Source organism: Tupaia chinensis, unplaced genomic scaffold, assembly GCF_000334495.1.
Source record: "Tupaia chinensis unplaced genomic scaffold, TupChi_1.0 Scaffold000094_1, whole genome shotgun sequence".
NCBI lineage: Eukaryota > Metazoa > Chordata > Mammalia > Scandentia > Tupaiidae > Tupaia > Tupaia belangeri.
The window spans coordinates 5,730,172-5,750,874 of NW_006159556.1; positions in this window are offsets into that span (position 1 = coordinate 5,730,172).

The window sequence follows — 20,703 nt, forward strand, 5'->3', positions numbered from 1 at the left end:
CAGATCCCCACAACACCATTCCCGCTAATCACAAGATGGCTGCTGTGCCGCATCAACTGATAATCATCTCTGCTTATCAGAACCACTTTCCTAGAACTGTATTCCATGGAGACTCACCTACAATGGCGGATCCACACGAGACCCACCCTTGACCCAACCTTGAATGGAATCTATGTTCCCTATTGTTGAAAACTTTAAACTTGTGGCCCTTCTCCCTTTACTTGCATGTATCACATTTTCAATAACTCCCCTGGAAGACAACTGTATATAGCAGAGATAGTGTAATGGGAGAGGGGGAAAGGGCAGAGGGTCAAAGATAGGATAAAAAACATATATATATGTATGCATTGTATGAAAGTAGAAATGGAATATTATTGATGATAATATGCTTGATTAAGTCACTATGCAGTTTGTCCTAGATAGGAAACTACATTTAGTATGTTGTGATGATGCTCAGGGAATGAGTGTTAGGTAATATTAAAAAAAAAAAAAAAAGTATAATTAAAGTTTAAGTGCTTCATTTGTAAAATTAAAAACCAAGAGATAGTATTTACAACATTTGATTATGTAATTATTATTAACCTAATTAAATAAATAGACCCAGAAAAGAGAATATTCACTAAACCCTTGATGGTATTAGAATATTACATACATCAAGATAAAATTAATTCTCTTTTTTTATTCTCCTGAATACAGAAGTTTTTAAATAATTGTGAAATCTTTTATTTATTATCATTAGGTTTTGTTTTGTTTTTTAATTTGCTCGGGTACACGTGCAAGAGAGAGAGAAAGTGAGAAAGCGAGCCACTAGGTCTCACACTACATGTGAGAGTCCAGTGCTCCAACCACCACACCACCTCCTGGCCCCACAGACAGTTTTTATTTGCTACATAGTTTGGCCCTGACTTTCAAAGTATTTGTTTATTAAAATTCAACTTCAATTTACTTTTCTTCTGTTGCAACAAATATTTCTATTCACTGTATTATTAAGAACTTCCAGTATTTTAAGCATTCTGTGAATTGAGCAGATTCTATCCTATATTTCTGAAAGATATTCTTAAAAGAACCTTCTAATTCTCTATTCTAATCTGGACAGACTGCAGACTAGGGCTTCCTGTGCACCTGTCATCCTGGGATTTCTTTTTATTATTCTCCTGAATACTTTTTTTCGTTTCTGAGTACCACATGCTCTTCTTTTTTCATGAAATTTGTTTCCCTGCTTCTCAAATAATATTCAGATAGTTCCGCTCTTTCTTGCCCTTGAGGAAAGATTAATGGTAGAAAAAGTTTCTGAATTCTTGCATACTGTAAGACATCATTACTGTCCCTTTGTCTTTGAATGTAAGTTTGGCTTCATATGGAATTTTAGGCTGAAAATCATAATCCATCAGAATTCTCAGTATATTATGCTATTGAGAAGAAAGAAATCTGGTGTCGATCTGCTTATTATTCCTTAATACATATTCTTTTTTATGTTTTTAAGTTTTAAGGAATTTTCATTTATTCTTCTCATTGAGAAATTCACAGAAATGTATCTGACTATATATTTTTTATATATAGTCAGAGCCACTCCATGGCATCATGTTTAAGATAGCTGGATCCAACATGGCCAACAGCACAGTTTGAGTCCCAGATCCAGAGGCTTGAGAAACACACCATATACATGTGTGTGCATACTGAAAATTGCAAAAGGAGAAATGGAGACAGGATTGAATGTGATTATCTCTCATGGAACAGGGCTTTCTCACTTTCTCTCATTCTCTCTCTCTTTCATGTACAAACCATCCAGCAGAAATTCTAATTAATTAATTAATTCAACACGATTGACCTCAGTAGATATTTTTAATCTGAAGACATATGTCTTTCTTCACATCTAAGAAGTACTCATCTATTTCTTGATTTTCCTCTTCTGGTTTTTTCCTCTTTTGGGGTGTGTGTTAGACTTTCCAGATTAATATTTCTTATCTTTTTTCCCTGCCATGACACATTCTCTCTTTTATCTTCTGAAAATTTCGTTGATTTTATTTTCTAAACTTTCTACTGATTTTAATTTTCAGCAGTCATTTTTTAAAAATTCTAAGAACATTTTGTTAATCTCTAATCAACCCTTTTTTATAATAGTTGTTTCAGCTTTATAGGTATACTGTCTTCAAAAACTTCTCTAAGGATATGAATTCTAATTCAAATCTTTTTTTTCCTATTTGGTTGATTAGTTGGTCTTCAGATGACTATGTTGCTTCTGTTTAATTTTATTTATGTATTTTTCATCTTATTCATTCCCATTTTTATTGTTTTTATTTCTTAAATAATCAGTGATATTTAGGTATTGGTTCATAGTTTAAAATAAGAGCCCATATTGATTAATACAGATAGTATAAGTTTCCTCTGCTTTTTTTGCAAATTTATCCTTCCAAATCTCCACTTCAATGTAAAACTGACTGCATTCTCAAATTTATAAGCTGTCAACTGAAGAATATATTTTAGGGGCTAAGGTTTGGGAGCTGACATATTGAGTAGGACTCTCCCAAAATGTGACATTAGAGAAAATTTTATACTGGTGACAGCAAATTCAATACTTTGAGCCATGAATCTCTCTCACGGGATCTCTTTTTAAGGTTGTCTTTCTTTGGGTAATCTTTGTTCTTCTCAATCTTATACTATGCTATACTGAAGTATGATAAAATGTACTACTCTGGCATTTAAAACTTTCTATTCATTCAGAATATTTACGTTGTCGTAATTCTACTATGTCTTTTCTTTTTCAAGATTTCCCCTTCCTTGGGTCTATCCACAAAGCCCACAAATCCTAGCTAGTATAGACACATACAAACACGTAAGGAGCTTTAATCCTAAGTTCAAAGGAACATGATCTAGTTTTCCACTAGTTTACATCTGCCAAGAATGCAACTCTTGACTTGTATGCTATGCAACTATTCAAAAGAATTTCTAGCTTTAAATCCTCAAAAAATTTTGGCAAGGTTAGCAATACATACACGTGTGAATATAGATACTTGGGTATACACACACAAACACACACAAAGAGAGAGAGAGAGAGAAATAAGAAGTAAAGGAGTTTGAGGGGAAAAGAGAATATAAAAGCAAATTATGAGAAAAAAATGCTATCTAGTTCATAATTTTTTCTTAAACTTAGAACAATATCAAAAAAGTGCTTCCTTCCTGACATGGCAACATTAAGTTGTTTATTCACTTAATTAGTTTTCATTATTGTTCTCACCACCATTTGACTTAATTGGCTAGTTAGTGCAGGTACCACTGCTGAGCTCTAACAGAAAGCTGGCTGAAACCAGTGCAAGCTTCAAGCATTTTTATTCTGAAACCTGACAAATTGACACAGTCAGTCCTCCAGAGAAGTACTTGGTGTTATTAAAATGAGCACACGTTGCTTGAATAGAAGAGTATCAATGACAAGCAATATCTGCTATGCATGGGCCTACATTAGGAGTCTTTTCAAGACTTTTAAGTCACTTGACATTTCCCTTATGACACTGTCTTGTAGCCCCAGTGAGATTTTTCTGGGCAGCTTGTAGCCACCTGCCTCAGTCTGAGCATGTAGGAGTAGAATGGAAATGACTATTTCAGCCATGGACTTTTTCTTTTCTATCTAGTATGTGAAAGATGGGACTCAAAACAATTTCTCTCAGCCCTGAAGGTCTATGTATCTATATTGAAAAGCTCTGGGTCAAAATCAAGTGTTTAACTGTAGAAAATGTGAAAAAAAAAACTAAATGAAACAGATTCATGTTATAGACAATAAATACCTTCAAATCCAAATCATAATCTCAATAAATTCTATTCATTCATTAGTAATTTATTTAACACCTCTTATTTGCAAGGCACTAAAGAAGGGACTGTGGAGAATATAAAGGAGATTAATATACTGTCCCTGTCCTCAAAGAGTTTATAATAAATAGGAGTTCTAAAATAAAAGCCATTACTCCCCATAAATAGAGACCGAATGTGATGAATATTAAGTACATGAAAGTGCTATGTATCAAGACTGGTTATTCCCAAATGTTTAGTAAAGATTTCGTAGATGAATGGGAATAATGGGAGCTAACTAGAAGATGGGGCCTAGAGACAGGAGAAGCCTAGTTCTAATTAAGAGAAATTGCGGAAGCAGAGGAAGAGTAAATTCCTAGGACAAAATTAGATAGCTCAAGGGCAAGAAGAAACAACTACAGCATTAAAGATTCAAGTAAAAGCTGGGGCTTCCCTAAGATGGAAATTCTAACTAATGAAATCAAACAGAGGTGCAATAAGAGGAGGCATTACTGTAATTAATTATCAACCCTTGTAGTTTGGTCAGCCTGAGATTTAGGAAGAGCAGGGAGTCAGTACAGTTTTGCTTAAAGATAGGGAATGGAAAAGAACCTAAGGAGCTGTTGAAAAAATAATTGGCACAAGGGGGCACCAAGGGGCAGGAGATGGAATTAGACAAGGAGAGAGCGAACCCTAGACAACAGGCTGGCTGCTACATCTGGCATGGGGGGCCAAGAATGATGCCTTAGAGTGCATAGTCTCTCCATCCTTAACCAAAAGGGGACATCTATCCTTTCGGTCTATTGGATCTCAGGAGGAAGACTCTCAATGCACTCCTCTGTTATGATCTGTTACTAGTGGAAGAAAAAGGAGGTTATAGACAACATAGGGACATTTGAATAGCTAGGATGGGGATAGGCTAGGGCAAGACTAAGGACTGATTCTGGGAGAGGGCAGAAGGGAGAAATCACTTCCAATGTTTGAATCAGTGAAAGTTGTGAGTTTAGGGGACATCTGAGCTAGACTTTTAACCCAGAGTTGGATTTCAACTGGTAGAGAAGAAATGATAGCAGGTAAAACAGGGAATATTTGGAAAATAACGAGTCTGGTGGATTTGAGTAGATAAGATGTTTGAAAAGTGGAAGGGCATGAAACTGGAAAGGTACATATTCTGGAGAACATTTCCTTCCCTTTCCACTTATGGAGACCTTAAGTGCTAGGCATTTACATGCCCTGGCTCATTTAATCTTCACAACAAACATAAGAGGCTGGTATGCTTGTGCCCATTTTGCAAAAGTGCAAACCTCAGAGACTACGTAACTTGATCAGCTTACCTATCTGGTAAGAACTGCACTCAAATATAATTCAAAGGGGCAAAAAAATGAATTAAAAAAAAAAGGGGGGTTTGAACTCAGTCACTACCATCCAAGAAAGACATCATCAGGAAGGGCCTGAGTTCATACTGTAGAGATTCTAATGTGAAAGTTTGGAAGAGGTAGCAGAGGTAGAATGGATGGGACTTGGTGAGTTCTTAGATGAAAGAATTGAAAGGGAAGCAAAGAAAGATAAAGGAGAATAATAACCAAACAAAATTGAGGTTATCAGATCATACTATATTGTGTGTATGTGTATCATACACAAACACATGATTATGAAAATAAATATAATCTATAAAGAGTGCCATTTAATAAGGAAAACTAAAACATTGTCTCTACAGAATAATCATTATTCCATGGGTTCAGCTTTGCCACATATTGAATTATGTCTCTAGAAATAAGTACATATAATAAAAGCGTATTAAACTCTTGATCTATAACACAGAAATTCTGTCCTTACCACTAACAATATTGTAAACCAAATTCCCACCAACCTAACCATTATAATACATAATGACAAAAAGAGAATCGTATCTCTAAGCAATCTATAAGCTATCCATTCTCTCCTGTGCTTTTATTTGTGTTTGCTTCCATAAGTGGAATTCAAATAAAATCTACTATTCTATCATAACTATAATCTTGCCAATGTAGATTGGTAGGTGGGGATGTCAAAGGAGGATGACAGCCATTATCTAAATGCCATACAAATCCAGTACCAATGAGGCCTGGACACTTGAAGATTTGGGAGAACTGGTAGATATATGTAAATATTTTAGTGATGAGCTAACAAACAAATTAGCAATTTAAGAATTTTGACTGGAACCAGCAGATGGCATAATGGTTACATCTCACTGGATTTCCAGAGTCAACCACAGTTTGAGTCCTAGACCTGGCAGCTTAAATTTATGCTGGGCATGTGTGCACGTGTGCCCAAAATTGTGAGAGGAGAATGGAGAGAAGGGATTGCAGCGTGGCAGTCTCCCCTGGAGGGCGATTTCTCAATTTCTGTCTCTCCAGCAAGCACACATGCCCTATAGCAAAAATATCTAAAAAGAGAGAGAGAGAAAAGAGAAAAATAAAACAATTTTGATTATATGGCCATTGACAGATCCAAGTAAATCTGACTTTATGGCAATTAACTGAATCTTTAAAATAAGAAAACAACAACACATGGATATGAACAAAGAGAAGATTATGTTTATCCATATAAAGATATGTTTTATAAGCAGAGTAGCAGTTATTAATATGTTATGAGTCACTGGATTCTGAAAAGTAATATAATTCAAATAGCTCCCCTACTGGCTGGCCAACCAAGTAATACCATTAATCAATGTCTTTATTGGACCTTTATGTCCATTTATTTTATAGTTAATTATAAACTCATTTAAACAAAAATGTGAAAAAAGCAATTGTTCATCATGCTAAAATCTCCGAAGGAAATAAGTCAGTGTAATAGGGGATGGGAACACCATAGATTTCGCGTTACAGGGATATTTCTCCAAGGAAATGTGGTATGTGCACACGATGGAACTTTACTGAGCCATAAAAATGAAGGAAATCTTGTCATACAGTACAACCAGTGTGAATCTTTAGGACATGATGTTAAGTGAAATAAGCCATTGTCAGAAAGACAAATACTATATTATTCCAAATACTGTATTGATCACTGTATCTAAAGTGGTCAAACGTGTAGAGTCAGGGAGTAGAAAGGTTGCCAAGGATAAGGGTGAAATGAAAAGCTGCTTTTCTTTGAGTATAAAGTTTTAGTTATGTAAGATCGAAGAGTTCTAGAGACCTTATGTCTAACATCATACAATGCTGTACTATATGCTTAAGAATTTGGGGGACCAGCAAATTGTGTAGTGGTTAAGGCACTGAACTCCCACATTTTCGACTGTGGTTTGAATCTCAGACCTGGAGCCTTGAAACTCACACCAGGTGTGTGTGCGTGACCAAAATCCCAAGAGGAGAATGGAGAAGGGATTTCAGTGTGGTTCCCCCTTGGCTGGGGGGAGAGGGGGATGAGTTCTCACTTTCTGTCTCTCTGGCAAGTGCATGTACCCTATAGCAGAAATCACTCTAAAAAAAAATAAATAAAAAGAATTTAGTAAGATAGTATATTTTGTTTTTTACCATAATAAAAAAGAGAGAGAAACAGAACCATATTATAATGTCTCAGATATTGGAACTGTCAGTTAAGTAGGTCCCTTCTCCATCACAAACTCTTCTGCTTTCCCTTCCTAAAAACTAGCCAGCCCATGTAGTCGACTGCAGCTTGCGTCCCGGACCTGGTGGCTTAAAACTCACGCTGGGCACGTGTGCGTGCGTGCCCAAGATCCTGAGAGGAGAATGGAGGAGAAGGGATAGCAGCGTGGCCATCCCCTCTGGAGTGGGTGATTTCTTCCTTTCTGTCTGTCTCTCTCTGTCTGTCTGGTGAGTGCATGCGCCCTTTAGCAAAAACCTCTCCAAAAAAAAAAAAAAAACAAAAACAAAAACTAGCCAGTCTAAAAGGCTTGTAGATGGAGCAGGGCAATAGAAATGCCCATACAGAAGAGAAGCTTGGCATAGTATGTCAGGGCTCAAACTAAATAGCTGAGTGTTCCATCTACTGTTCACACAAATAAAGTCTGCATTCATCTTACAGTCTGAATGCTTTTTATGGGAGACAATAAGAGAGTAGTTATGCCCATAAGTATTTGGCTAAAAAGCGAGATGTTGAGGGCCTCAACTTTGGCTGACACCAAAGCTTCAGAGAAGTAAGAAAGTGGTTTTATTTAAAAACATATAAAAGGGGGGCCAGCAGATGACATAATGGTTCACTGATCTCCAATATGGTTCATTGTAGTTCAGGTCCCAGGCCCAGAGGCTTGAAAATCACCCCAGGCGTGTATGTGTGTGTGCCCAAGATACCAGAAGAAGAAAGGAGAAGGGATTGCTGCATGGCCATCCCCCTGGGGAATGACTTCTCACTTTCCCTCTCACTGTCTTTGTAAGTGAATGTGCCCTGAGGCAAAAACCTCTAAAAATAAATAAGTAAATAAATAAATACAAATTAAAAAGAGAGAAATTTGTGTTTTGATCAGTTGTTTTTCTTGTTTGCTCCTGAAAGACAACTGCATAAAGGAGAGAGAAAAAGAAAAGAAAGTAGAGGTCAGTAAGGGCAAAAGGGCGGCAATGGGTGGAAGGTTTTCACAGTGGCAAAGCAAAGGGTAGGTTTTTAGTTTTGTTTGTATGTTTAGATTTTTACTATAGGGTCTATGTACTCACTTCTGGAGGTGGGGAGATGGCCATGCCACAATCCCTTCTCCTCCATTCTCCTCTCTGGATTTAGGGCATGCAAGCTCACATACTTGGCGTGATTTTTGAGTCACTAGATCCAGGAATTGAACTGCAGTCAGTTATGCAGGAATCCAGCCACCTTAATCACCAAGACGCCTGCTGCCCTCCTACCCCCCCCTCCACCCCCAATACACACACATACCCCACATGATTTTTAAGCCACCAGGTCCAGGACTCAAACTACAGTCAGCCACATGGGAGTTCAGCACTTTGATGATAACTCCACCTGCTTGCCCCAAGGGTAGGTGTTTTTAAATGGCAGTACCTATGTTGAAAATTAAAGTTGTTGATTTTAGTGTAATCTCCTATGACTCCACTGTGAAATTCTCAACTTCTATTTATTAATCAATGATCTGTAAGGGTGATTTGGAACAAACATAAAGTGACACAAATTTCATGTCTGGATGAACAAGTTACAGGAATTCAAAAAGAGATAAAAAGCCATTGCAATATAAAACTTCTGAAAATCATCATAAATCTAACATGGAGCTTTGTATTTTGACAAACTATGGTCTGGCTAAGCTTTGGATTCAGGTGTACCTACCTGAGCTTGAACTGCACTGTAATCACTTATTAGCTATGTTATATGAGGTAAGCTAATTAATTTCTCATTCTCCATTTTTAAAAAAGTTTATTCTTTTCCTCCATGTGTGAAAGAGAGATAGGCTCCCCGAAGAGGGTCTTTATGCCTCTATCTAGCCCTGGCCTAAGCCACCCTTGCAGGAATATATGCATGCCCACGGTGTACAGGAAGGCCTCAGAAGACAAACCTGGGACCCTCCCATGTGGGCCCAGCATGGCAGAATACTGAGTTACCACTGTGCTGCCATTTGCCCCCGAGTCTCCATTTCCTCATCACAAACATAGTAAGAATGCCCCCACTGTATGCTTAGTTCTTAAGAAGCATCCATTAACTTCACTTAAATCAACTTTAAATTGCTTAGCAAATGGGTTTGTGAAGAGCCAGGGCTCTAAAAAGCTAGTGCTACAAAATAAAATACATAAACCCTTTACTAAAGAAGCATCCTTTAAAGCCAATGTGAAATTTATTTGAAAATCAAGTCTCTCTTGTAAGGCAGCCCCACTGCGATTCTCCAGACCAGGAGGGAACTGGGCATTCCAAGGTCCTTCCTCTCAGCCCCTGCTGGACTGTCATTTGGGTACTTAGAGAGACTGAAGGAGGGGATATAAGGAAGAGTTCATTTGTTCAATCCCAATTATTTCAGGCGGACTGTCTGAGAGAAAGTTGTAGAGCAACAGAGAAAGCTGAAGCTGAGTGTTAAAAGCAATCAAATCCAACAGGTTGCTGAGATGGCAGACCAGGCCAGGGCCCACCCATGTGCAGAGCTGCCACCACTAGGGAGTCCCCGCCCACATCCGGACTATGGGAAGGCTGATGCTCTCTCATCCTGTTGCTGAAGTGGCTAAACGGGGCTAAGAACCAACCCTCTACCTACCACCTGATCTTTGAGGTACCTCACGGGCTGATTTTGTTCAAGCAGGCAATTTATGAACCTCATAGCCAGGGTCCTTCTCCTGGAATCTGATGCCTGGTATTGCCAGATCTATTTGTTGGCCCAAAGTATAGGGGATATATAGACACCCACTCTTGGTACTGCTTCTATATCTTTGAGTTTTTATTAATAAATGCTACATCAAAGAATTTGGGATGTGTGTGCTTTCTGGTTATCCATCATTGCTTTCTTACCAGGGCTCAAGGGACTCCTCCCCACTTCGGATAATTTTTTTCTTTAATATGACCTCTTCAGTTAATTGAGCATTCCATTTGCTAATCCAAACAGGGAAAGCAAGTCTAACCCAGAGAGAGAGGAAGTATGAAGTTGAGGGCTGACAGTACTGCACAGTTTTGCACAGGAGATTGTCTGATGTAATTAGATTCCGAAGCAACAGTAAATGCCACTTTCTAATTATCAGCCTGAGCTTTTACTCTCACTGAACCACTTCCGCCTCCTGTATGTCTTTTCTCAATTGTCTTGTCAAGACATGACCATTACTTTAATTAGTTGTTTTTTTTTTTTCTTTTGAGCTATTTCATCCTATTAAGACAACCCATTTTAGTGGTGCGTGGATAAACATTTCTTCTTACACTTTTGCTAAGAGAAAGAATCAGAAATTTTACAAGTTTATTTATAAATGTTAACAGCAAACCTAAAAAAGAAAAAGTAATAGCTAGACCAAACAGTATTTGGAAGGGATCTAGATTATGTCCAATAAGACTCAATTTGTAACCATCATAAGATTTTTCCTATCCACAAAAAAGTAAGAGCTACAGACAGGTTCCACATCTTTAAGGGCATAAAATAGTCCTAGGCAAAGTAAAAGAGGTTGGCTGACAGTGAGGAACATCCACTTAAACTAAAAGGGGCTGAGGAAAGACAAAGAGTGGGACATTTGAGCTAAAACCATAAGTTCCTATTTTTGTTTTACTGAAAACACTAATTATTCTCTTGTCCACAGAAAGACATAAATGTTTTATACTCAGACTAGCAGTACAATGTTCTTAGAGCATCTTACATCTTGAATTTGAGTTCTTCCATACAGCCTTAATACCAAAAGCCCTGGACAAACCTATGGAGGCTGCTGACATCATGACAAATATTGTGGTACTGATGTCATCCTATTCTTTTGCTTCTTTAGGGTTACGCTCACTCTGTAGGCAATAACAGACTTAAACATTTATCTCTAATAAAACTAATAGAATTATCTAATTCTGAAAATTTAGTATGATTCCCAAAAGCCTCTGAGCACCTGGAAATTTTCTAGTGTACCTCAAAGATGTAGTATGGCTCAGCATAGGTTAAAAACCTACCTTAAAATGGACCCTTATGGAAACTCTAGAAAAAAATTAAGCTCAAAATAATGAACATCATTTAAAACACTTTTAGATGTTCCTAAACAGATTTGATAAAATGATTTGAACAAAAAGGGTCCATTTCGTTAGCCTATATTCCCTGCAGTACTATGGCTTCATGAAGTATTCAACTTTTTTTTTAATTTTTAAAAATTGTTTCTGTATGACTCATGAACTCACTGGAGAGAGAGAAAGAAAGTGAGAAATCACACCCCAGAGAGATGGCCATGCTACCATCCCTTCTTCTCCATCCTCCTCTTGGGAATTTGGGCACACATGCACATCTGCCTGGCATGTTTTTCAAGCCACCATGTCCAGGACTCAATCACGAATAGGCCATGTGGGATCCAGCATCTTAGCCACCACTCCACCAGTTGGCCTATTAAGTATTCAGTTTTAAAGATACTAGTTTTTACTCAAATTTTCTTCCTTCTACCCTGCTTCAATACTTTCCACTACTTTCTCTCAAAACTTTATTGGGACCAGCAGTTAGCATAATGGCTATGTTGCTGGACTCCCATGTAGTTGACTGCGGTTCGCATCCCGGACCCAGTGGCTTAAAACTCACGCCAGGCACGTGTGCGTGTGTGCCCAAGATCCCGAGAGGAGAATGGAGGAGAAGGGACTGCAGCGTGGCCATCCCCCCTGGGGGGTGATTTCTCACTTTCTGTCTCTCTGTCTGCCTGGCAAGTGCACGCGCCCTATAGTGAAAACCTCTCAAAAAAAAAAAAAAACTTTATTGACACGCACACACACACGACTATTAAAACTAATACATAAATTCAGACAATTAGCAGGATACAAAACTCAGTTGTATATTTATACTAACAAAGAACAAACTTACATAAACAATGTTATTTACGATATCATCAAAAAGGATAAAATATTTAATAATTAACTTAACCAAAGAAGATTTATACAATAAAAACTACAAAACCTTGGGGTTCAATTTCCACAATCAACAGATGACCCTTAAATCCAAATTTACCTCAGAACCTTCTGCCAGCTTTGTTCACACATATTCAACTTCAGAATGGATGTCACCACTGTGGCCATGTCATTGTCACTTTTATCTGAATATGTTCAAAATAAAACATTATCTTTCTACCAAAATCTATTCTTCTTTCCGCTTTTCTTATCCTGTGGGCTAGAACAACCAACCCACTTGTCCACTGAGGGATGTGGGAGGTACACCAGCAACATCACCCTCATGTTTCTCTATCCTGGTCTTTCCCTTCTACTCCCGCCACTACTGTCCTGCATTAGCGTGCTCATCTTTTTTCTTCTGGATATTGCAATAGCATCATACTTGGTGGCTTTCCCTCCACAGGGCCTGTTTCCAAATGGTCCCCCCAGTTCCTGCCAGAATGATATTCTTAAAATGTAAATATTATTTTTGTTCTCTGCTTAGAAAGCCCTTAGTACCGCTGCTGCAGCACAGCAGTACTGCAGCATCCTGCAGGGCTGGAGGTCAAATGGTCAGCCATGGGTTCAGCTCTCCAGGTCACCTGAACACATGCTGGGCAAGATCCTAAGGAGCTGAAGGCCTGGGGTGGAAGCATGGCAAGACCTTGTTGGGAGTGCTTCTCTCTCTCACTCTCTCTCTCTCACAAGTATGCACTCTTTATTATTAAAAAAATTAATTATTGGTACATCCCTATACTTTTCACATTAGAATTCAAAGTCCTTCACTTACACACAAAGCCCTCCATGACTAGGCACCTACCTATTCTAACTTCTCCCATCACTCTTCTTTCCACATGCTTTTCACTTAGTACCACACCAATAGATTTATAATTCTTTAAATATGCACACTGGGTCAGACTCCCCTCCACTGAAATGCCTTTTTCCTTCCTGTTTTTCAACTACCTGCCCTTTCAAAACTCGACTCAAGCAGCCTACTTCTGGAACCCTTCCATAATCCTTGTTCCCAACTGATTTGTGTTCTCATGGCTCAGCATGGGCTAAAAGCCTACCTTGAAATGAACCTTTATGGAAACTCTAGAAAAAGAAATTATACTCAAAATACATAATGAACATAATTTGTAATATTTTGTAATATTATTGAGCATACATCTATCAAAACCTCTACTCTACAGGACTGTAACAGTTGTTTCATAAATTACCTCCTCATTATACTAAAAGTTCATTGAGGCCTTGACCAGATCTGTGTCCCTTTATCTTATCAGTGCCTTGAACAGTACCTGCAAACATATTATTCAATAAAGAACTAGTGAATAAGTTCTTGAAAGGATATAAATTATGTGCCACATTCACCAAATTTCTTAAAACTTTGCAAAGCATTCCCCACTTCAGGTAAATATTTATGAAAAATTTATCTGACAGTTTAAGCCAGGTTCATTTCTCCTAAGAAGATATCACCATTTAAGAGCTGTGAAGAGAATCTTTATCAAGATTTTAGAAAGAGTAGAGAAAGAAAAACAAAACTTCAACTTTTATATATCAAGTTCTAAAAATTCAATATAATAACCCAAAGGGAAAAATGAACACACACACAAAATATCAGGCAGATATTTTTTTAAATAATCTTTGTGAATATTTCTCCCTTCAGTCACACACAAATACACATAAAACACTCAAGAGAACTAGAAAATTTGAGGAAGAAATATGAAAAAATGCAAGTTGCCATGCTATTGGATTAAAAACATTCCCTAAAGAGAATTCGTCAATCCACGCATGACAACATGGCATAATGGAAATTTCTAAGCTCTCGGTGTAAGTTTGGAACTCATTCAGAACTACTTGCACTAACATTTACTTCCTGGTGATAAATGGAGCCTCTAGGATCTATCAGCATAAGTACAGTTTAGCTTTTATTTAGGTAGATGAATAACTATTGAGACTATAGCTACTACTTTCAGAGTAACTCAGGCAACAGGTACCTTTCACAATAGTAGAGTTCTAATAGTCTCACTCATTGAATATCATATTATTATTATTTCAACTGAAGCATAACAATTTACAGATAACTATATTACTTTCACTTTACTTACTCATCAAATAAAGGCATTGCACTTGAATGAAGCAATTTTCATGTATATTATGGAGTATATTGTTTAGATCTAAAAATAGCAGGATGGGTCAGAAAACAACAATATTTAGAAATAAAATACTGTTATTTTTACATCACTCTGCATCCTACAAGTTAATAATTACTACCAATAGTCACTAGTAAGTGGCCTTGAAGGGCACTGAATTCAAATAGTAAAATGAATTTCATTATTATTTGTTGACAGGAGCAGAAAATAATATATCATCTTAAATGTTAACCACATTGGTGTATGTGGGAATCTTGCACTTGCTGTTCAATTTTGCTGTGAACTTAAAACTGTCTTAAATTTCAAAATATATATATTATAAAAAAAGAAAAATTAACCACACACCAAGATTGTTTTCTTTATTACAATGCTGCTTTGTGAGGTGGAGCAAATGTTCTCCAACAATGCAAACAAAATCATAAGATGGCAAAACTATTTACAGTAATTCAGTCTTATCTCTCCCCATTTACAGTCTTTAGACACTTTCTAAATGGTAAAGAAAAAAATATCTTCCAGAATCACCTTTTTCAAGAGTAGACAAATTTTCTTCTAGATCAGTCCACTCTCAATTTTAAACAAGTTCTTCACAAAATTAACAACAGAAACAAATAACTAGGCAGAGGCATCATGTACATAAATGTTATAGTTTGAATATCCCTGCCATATCTCAAGTTAAGACTGCATTGTTGTAGCGGACACTGTGTCTTTGTTTCATAAAGAGATGGGGCCTGATGAAAGGGGATTGGGTCATGACGGCTCCATCTTCATAAATGGGTTAAACTCTTCATGGATTAATGGACTGATGGATTAGTGGGTTACTGAGAGTGTGGCTATTAGAAAAGCTGCCCTCTCTTGGTCTCTGACATGCTTGTTCTGTCTCATCACATGAAGCCTCCCGCCATGTCATGATGTACTAGAAAGACCAATACTAGATGCTGGTACCTTGATATTTGGACTTCTCAACCTCTAGAACTATGATCTAAATAAACTTCTATTCCTTATAAATCACCCCGTCTGTAGTATTGTGTTACAGTGACACAAATTAGTTAAGACAACAGATTTCTTCTAACACAGCTCACTTGAAAAATACAGCAGCTCTGGATCAAAATGCATAATGGGCACTGGGCCCACGGTGGTAACTAATGCCTTCTTCAGTGTAGCCTGTCAGAACACAAACCTCTCAAGTAACTTGTTTACCACCTTATGGATGGATTTATGCACTCTGAGGAGGTTGTATCTATGTGTGTTTTCATGTACCTGTATCTGCACGTATTTGTGCACACATGTAGGAGCACGCACACACATATGTACATGCCTGGAATAGAGAGAACAAGTGGAAGCAGCAAGGCAGAGCACCCTGTATCCATGAGCAATAGAATCTGCACACCACAGGCCCCTCTGAGACCCTTCCCCCACTTTCCCATCCTTTGGCCAGGAAATATCAAATGCTGCAAGACTGTCTCCATTTTCTGTTCATATTTTGACAAAAAAAAAAATTGACTATTTTAACTGAAGGGAGCAAAATAAAGCCTTGCCCTTTGTCTCAGCCCTCCCAGAAGAACACTTCTGGCTGTGAGCACAAAGACCAAAGATGCAGGAGGGTGCATTCAGGTTAGAAAGAGCCAGCAAGGCCAAGCAAACAAAACCGCTCCTCTGTGAACAAACAAAATGAGATTTCCAGAACAGACTGGAGAGAAGCGTGGCATTTTGTGGAAGTGGATAGATAAAGACCGCGTATTTAAGAGGAATAGGGAGTAAAATAAGAGACAAATGGTTCATAGTAGACCTTGATACGAGAATAAGCCGTGGCAGAGGTTATATTCTCCAATTGCCACCAATTTCCTTTATTGTAAATAACGGACTCAAATTATAGTTAGAAGATAGCATTTTTTCCTTCCCTATTTTTTTTCAATTTGACAGAGAACATGTGCACTCACCAGAGAGAGAGAAAAAGGTATCCCTAATGGGGAATGATCACACCAAAATTCTTTCTCCTCTATTTCTCCCTCCTTTTGGGATTTTGGCATGCACATTGCCGGATCCCAGACTACATGGTTGGCCATGTGGTATCTGGCTCCCGTAACCACCAGGCCACAGCCAGCCCTAGAAGACAGCATTTCTTAGCCTCCATAAGGGCAGGCAGGTGCCATGTGGTGAAGTTCTGGCCAATGACATGCAAGCAGAAACACTGAATGGGACTCCCAGTAGAGGTGATTGTCTCCTTTGGAAGGAAAGTCTTTCCTCATCATCTCGTGGTCTCTAATTTGGACATGAGAGCTGGAAAATCAACGTTTTCTCAGACTCTGAGGAGACATTAAAGATGGAGATACATGCTAGGCTGGAAGACCGGATACTGAGAAAAGGCCCAAGTCTCTGGTAACTATGGAGCCACCAAATCTACTCTCTACTATCTCTGGATTTCTTCTGCAAATGAGAAAAATAAAACATCTATGCTATTTAAGTAACTGTTGCTTTAGGTTTTCTGTTAATATTCTGCTATATCTAAATTTAAATGATACAACCACCACAGCACAGAACTCTAGGACAGTAATGCCAGAAGACACAGAAGTAAACATCAGCACAAGTTGAAAAAAGAAAGAGTCCAGACCAGAAAGGATTCTGTTAACTTGGGTAAATATTGTTACTGATTAATAACTACATATCATAGAATGCAGAACCATTGTATATTGACACCTAAAATAAATTTATAATAATCACATGCACAGTTTTCATTCCAAAATGTAAGTTCAGACATTCTCAATAGTTGCTTTTGTTGTCATCACAAAGTTCCAAAATAAAGAAACCCACCAGAGTGTAGAGGGATGGGGGCTCTGTCTGCCTTGTGCTGTCAAGTTGCCCATCAACAACACAGCAGCACTCCTTACACACACTGACATTTATGGACTTATTCCTAAGTGTGACACACATTACCCAAACATGATAGAAAACAATTCAAAGTATAAAACATGGTCTCTGCCTTTAACCTGGTTGCTTACGTTTAAGTTATTTCCTAGGCATGAGTCCTACACTAGACATAGTAACAGAGAGATTAAGATAGAGTTCTTGCTCTCAAAGAACAATGGAACAGTGTCATGAAAGGGAAGACCCTTAGAGCTCATAGAAAGGGAACTGATTCAGTTCAGAAAAGTGAATGATGCAGAAAAGTTTCCATTAGTCCTCTGGTGAAGAAAGGTATTCAGCCAGGGAGAGCTACATGTAAATATAGGAAAGTCAGAGAAAGCAAGGTGCATTTAGGGTATAACTAGTCTGTTGAATGAGTGGTACTTGATGGGATACAAACAGAAAACCTTTATGCTCCTGTCACTGAGCTGCAAGTGCTTCTTTGAATCTTTTCTATCTCCAACCCCAAATGCCATCCTGTGCAAATCACATCACTTTCCAGTCATTTTTAGCTCCGAGAAAGGTTTCCATCTCAGATATGAAAAATTCTAAAAATAGGGGGCCAGAGAGTGGTCAAAGCACAATGTTCTGCAAGGCTGACCTACATGGAAAGGTTCCAGGTTCATGTCCAAAGACCACCCTGAGTACACTAGGCACATGTGTACTCATGATCTGGGGCTGGCTGAAGCTGGGTCCAGGTGTCCAGGCCCTGTTGAGGGTGCTGTCTCTCTGTCTTTCTTGCTCTGTCTGTCTGGCTGGCTGGCTCATGGAAAAAACAAATGCATTTTCAAAATTCTAAAAATAATTTTAATTTCGGGTATTAAAAATACCAGGCCATATAAATTAAAATCTTGACACTCATAGCTTTAAATGACATCCACATGCTAACCATTTCCACATTTTTATCTCCACTCCTGACCTTCCTCCTTGAATTCTGCCTATGTAACATCTACACCTATGTCTAATGGATATCTTAAAATTAACCTGCACCAACCTCTTTCTTCTACGTTTAGACATAAATGTACTTCCCAGTTAATAAGAGTTTTAGTCTTCCAGTTGCCTGGGCCAAAAATCATGCCAGTCTACCCTTTCACACCCTACATCCAATCTATCAACAAATCTTTCCTTCACTGGTTGGTAAACATTTCTACTCTCATATGCCTTTAACGTTTTAACAGTCCCAGGATGTGCTCTCCTTTTTTCTAATTTATTTTTTCCATAGCACATATCACTTTCTACATTTTTATTTTTACTGTTTATCTTTGCTCATTTATCTTCCCAATGAGATGACAAAGGTAAATATCTTTACATGTTTCACTAAATATTATTAAGGTAAATATCTTTCTGTGTTTTGTTTACTGCTGTGCTCCCTCTACCTAGAACAGTGCCAGGCATAAAATAACGGCTCAATAAATTCATTGAAAAAATTAGTTAATTACAACTCAGTGACAATTTCTTTCCTTTCCTCAGCTCAAGCCTCCTAGGTCTGTAGTGGGAAGTGTGGTCCATTTTTCACTCTTTCTGCTATATTTTCCCCAGCCCTTCAAATTTCTCCAATAAGGAATTAGAATACAGGGAGCAGAGGATTTCTTGATTGGCAAACGTATTTGCAGTTCTCTTTTGACTAATTCTAGCTGTAAGTCATGCAGTCTATTATGAAGAATCTTCAAATTCTGGTTGTCTTGTGAGACGCTCAGATGTTCTGTAGAGACTCTCCCGAACCTCTGTGCTTCATTTGTTTCAGGCACACAACACATTTTCTCCACCAATCCTTGGCAAACCCTCAAACTCCTGTCCCCGAAGGTATACCCTTCATGCAGAAAATAGAGCTGTACTTTCCTCACCTTTGCAGGGTCTGGCTGCTTTCCACAGCATCCGTTTGGCCCATGAGAAACTCCCACAGCCTAGCCCTAACAAATATTTCTTCAATCAACTGTTGTCTTTCTCCTTCATGCAGGTACTTTGGTCAGCTTACTGGTCTTCAAGTTTACCAGGGGGATGAAATTACCAAGCTCCATGCTCACATGTTTCCAATCTCCAAGAGAGATTTCTCCAAGGAACTCTGTCAATATTCTGCTTCAGAACATTCCAGAGCCCAAGCTAACAATTCTATGTACAGGGAACATCTAGCAAGACTGTGAGACTTGGGGTTCCTTTCTTTGAGACATCTTCTATCTCTGTGAGTGATACACTTGATGATTCCTCACATGGCTTAGGAAAGAGGATGCAGTCCCTCTGATTTCCATAGAGGGAGGGGGGGAAATACCCCTATCTATCATTAGAAATTCTCCTGCTTTCCAATCAACTGGTTTGGGAATTTCTCATTTTCTCTTGCATAGGCTATAGATAATTTATAGAAAACGAAAGTCACAAACTCTTTCCACTGTGTTTCAGAAAGTCCTACAGAAACAGCAGCAGACAAGATAGAAGCAGCAGCCCCATGACAAGATCCCACATGGCTGTCCATGGTTCCAGTCCTGGTCCTAGTAGCCTGAGGAACATATCAGGGTATGTCTGCATGAAAGCCCAACAGAGTGTAAAGGTAGAGAAAAGGGGATCATAGCTTGGACACATCATATTATGGGTGCTTTCTCCGTCTTCCTCTCTCTCTGGTGAGTGCGCACATTCTCTGACAATTAAAGAGAGAGAGAGAGAGAGAGAAGTATCTACCAGCTCTCTTTATCACCTACCACACCTAATTTTGAGACTTTAGCAGAAATTCTAAGATGACAGGAAAAGTCCTATTCCACATTCATTAACATAGGAAGTATCTGCGTTTAGCTCAACATACCAGGAGGTTATTGTGAAAAATGAAACATCTCCAGATATATAAAGCTCAAGAATTACATACAGGTAGGACCAATAGGTGGCATAATGGCTACATTGTTGTACTCCCACATAATCGACCGCGGTTCGCGTCCCAGACCCAGCAGCTTAAACTCACTCTGGGCACGTGTGCATGCGTGCCCAAGATCCCAAGAGGAGAATGGAGAAAAGGGATTGCGATGTGGCCATCCCCCCTCAGGGGTGATTTCTCACTTTCTGTCTCTCTGCCTCTTTCTGCCTTACTGGTGATTGCACACACCCTATAGCAAAAACCTCTCAAAAAAAAAAAAAAAAAAAAAGAAAAAGAAAGAGAGAGAGAGAGAGAGAATTAAGTACAGGCTAGAACCTAAATTATTTCATATGCCATGCTAGGAAATTTGAACTTTATTTTAAGGGCACTTCAGAACTATTGAAAAGTTTTAAGCAAGAAAGTGAAAAGGTCACATTTGCATTTTAGCAAATATCATCCTGGCTGCATGAGGGAGAATGGATTAAATGTGAACAATAATGGGATCCAACCAGTTGTAGAACACCAGAGCAGTAATCTAGG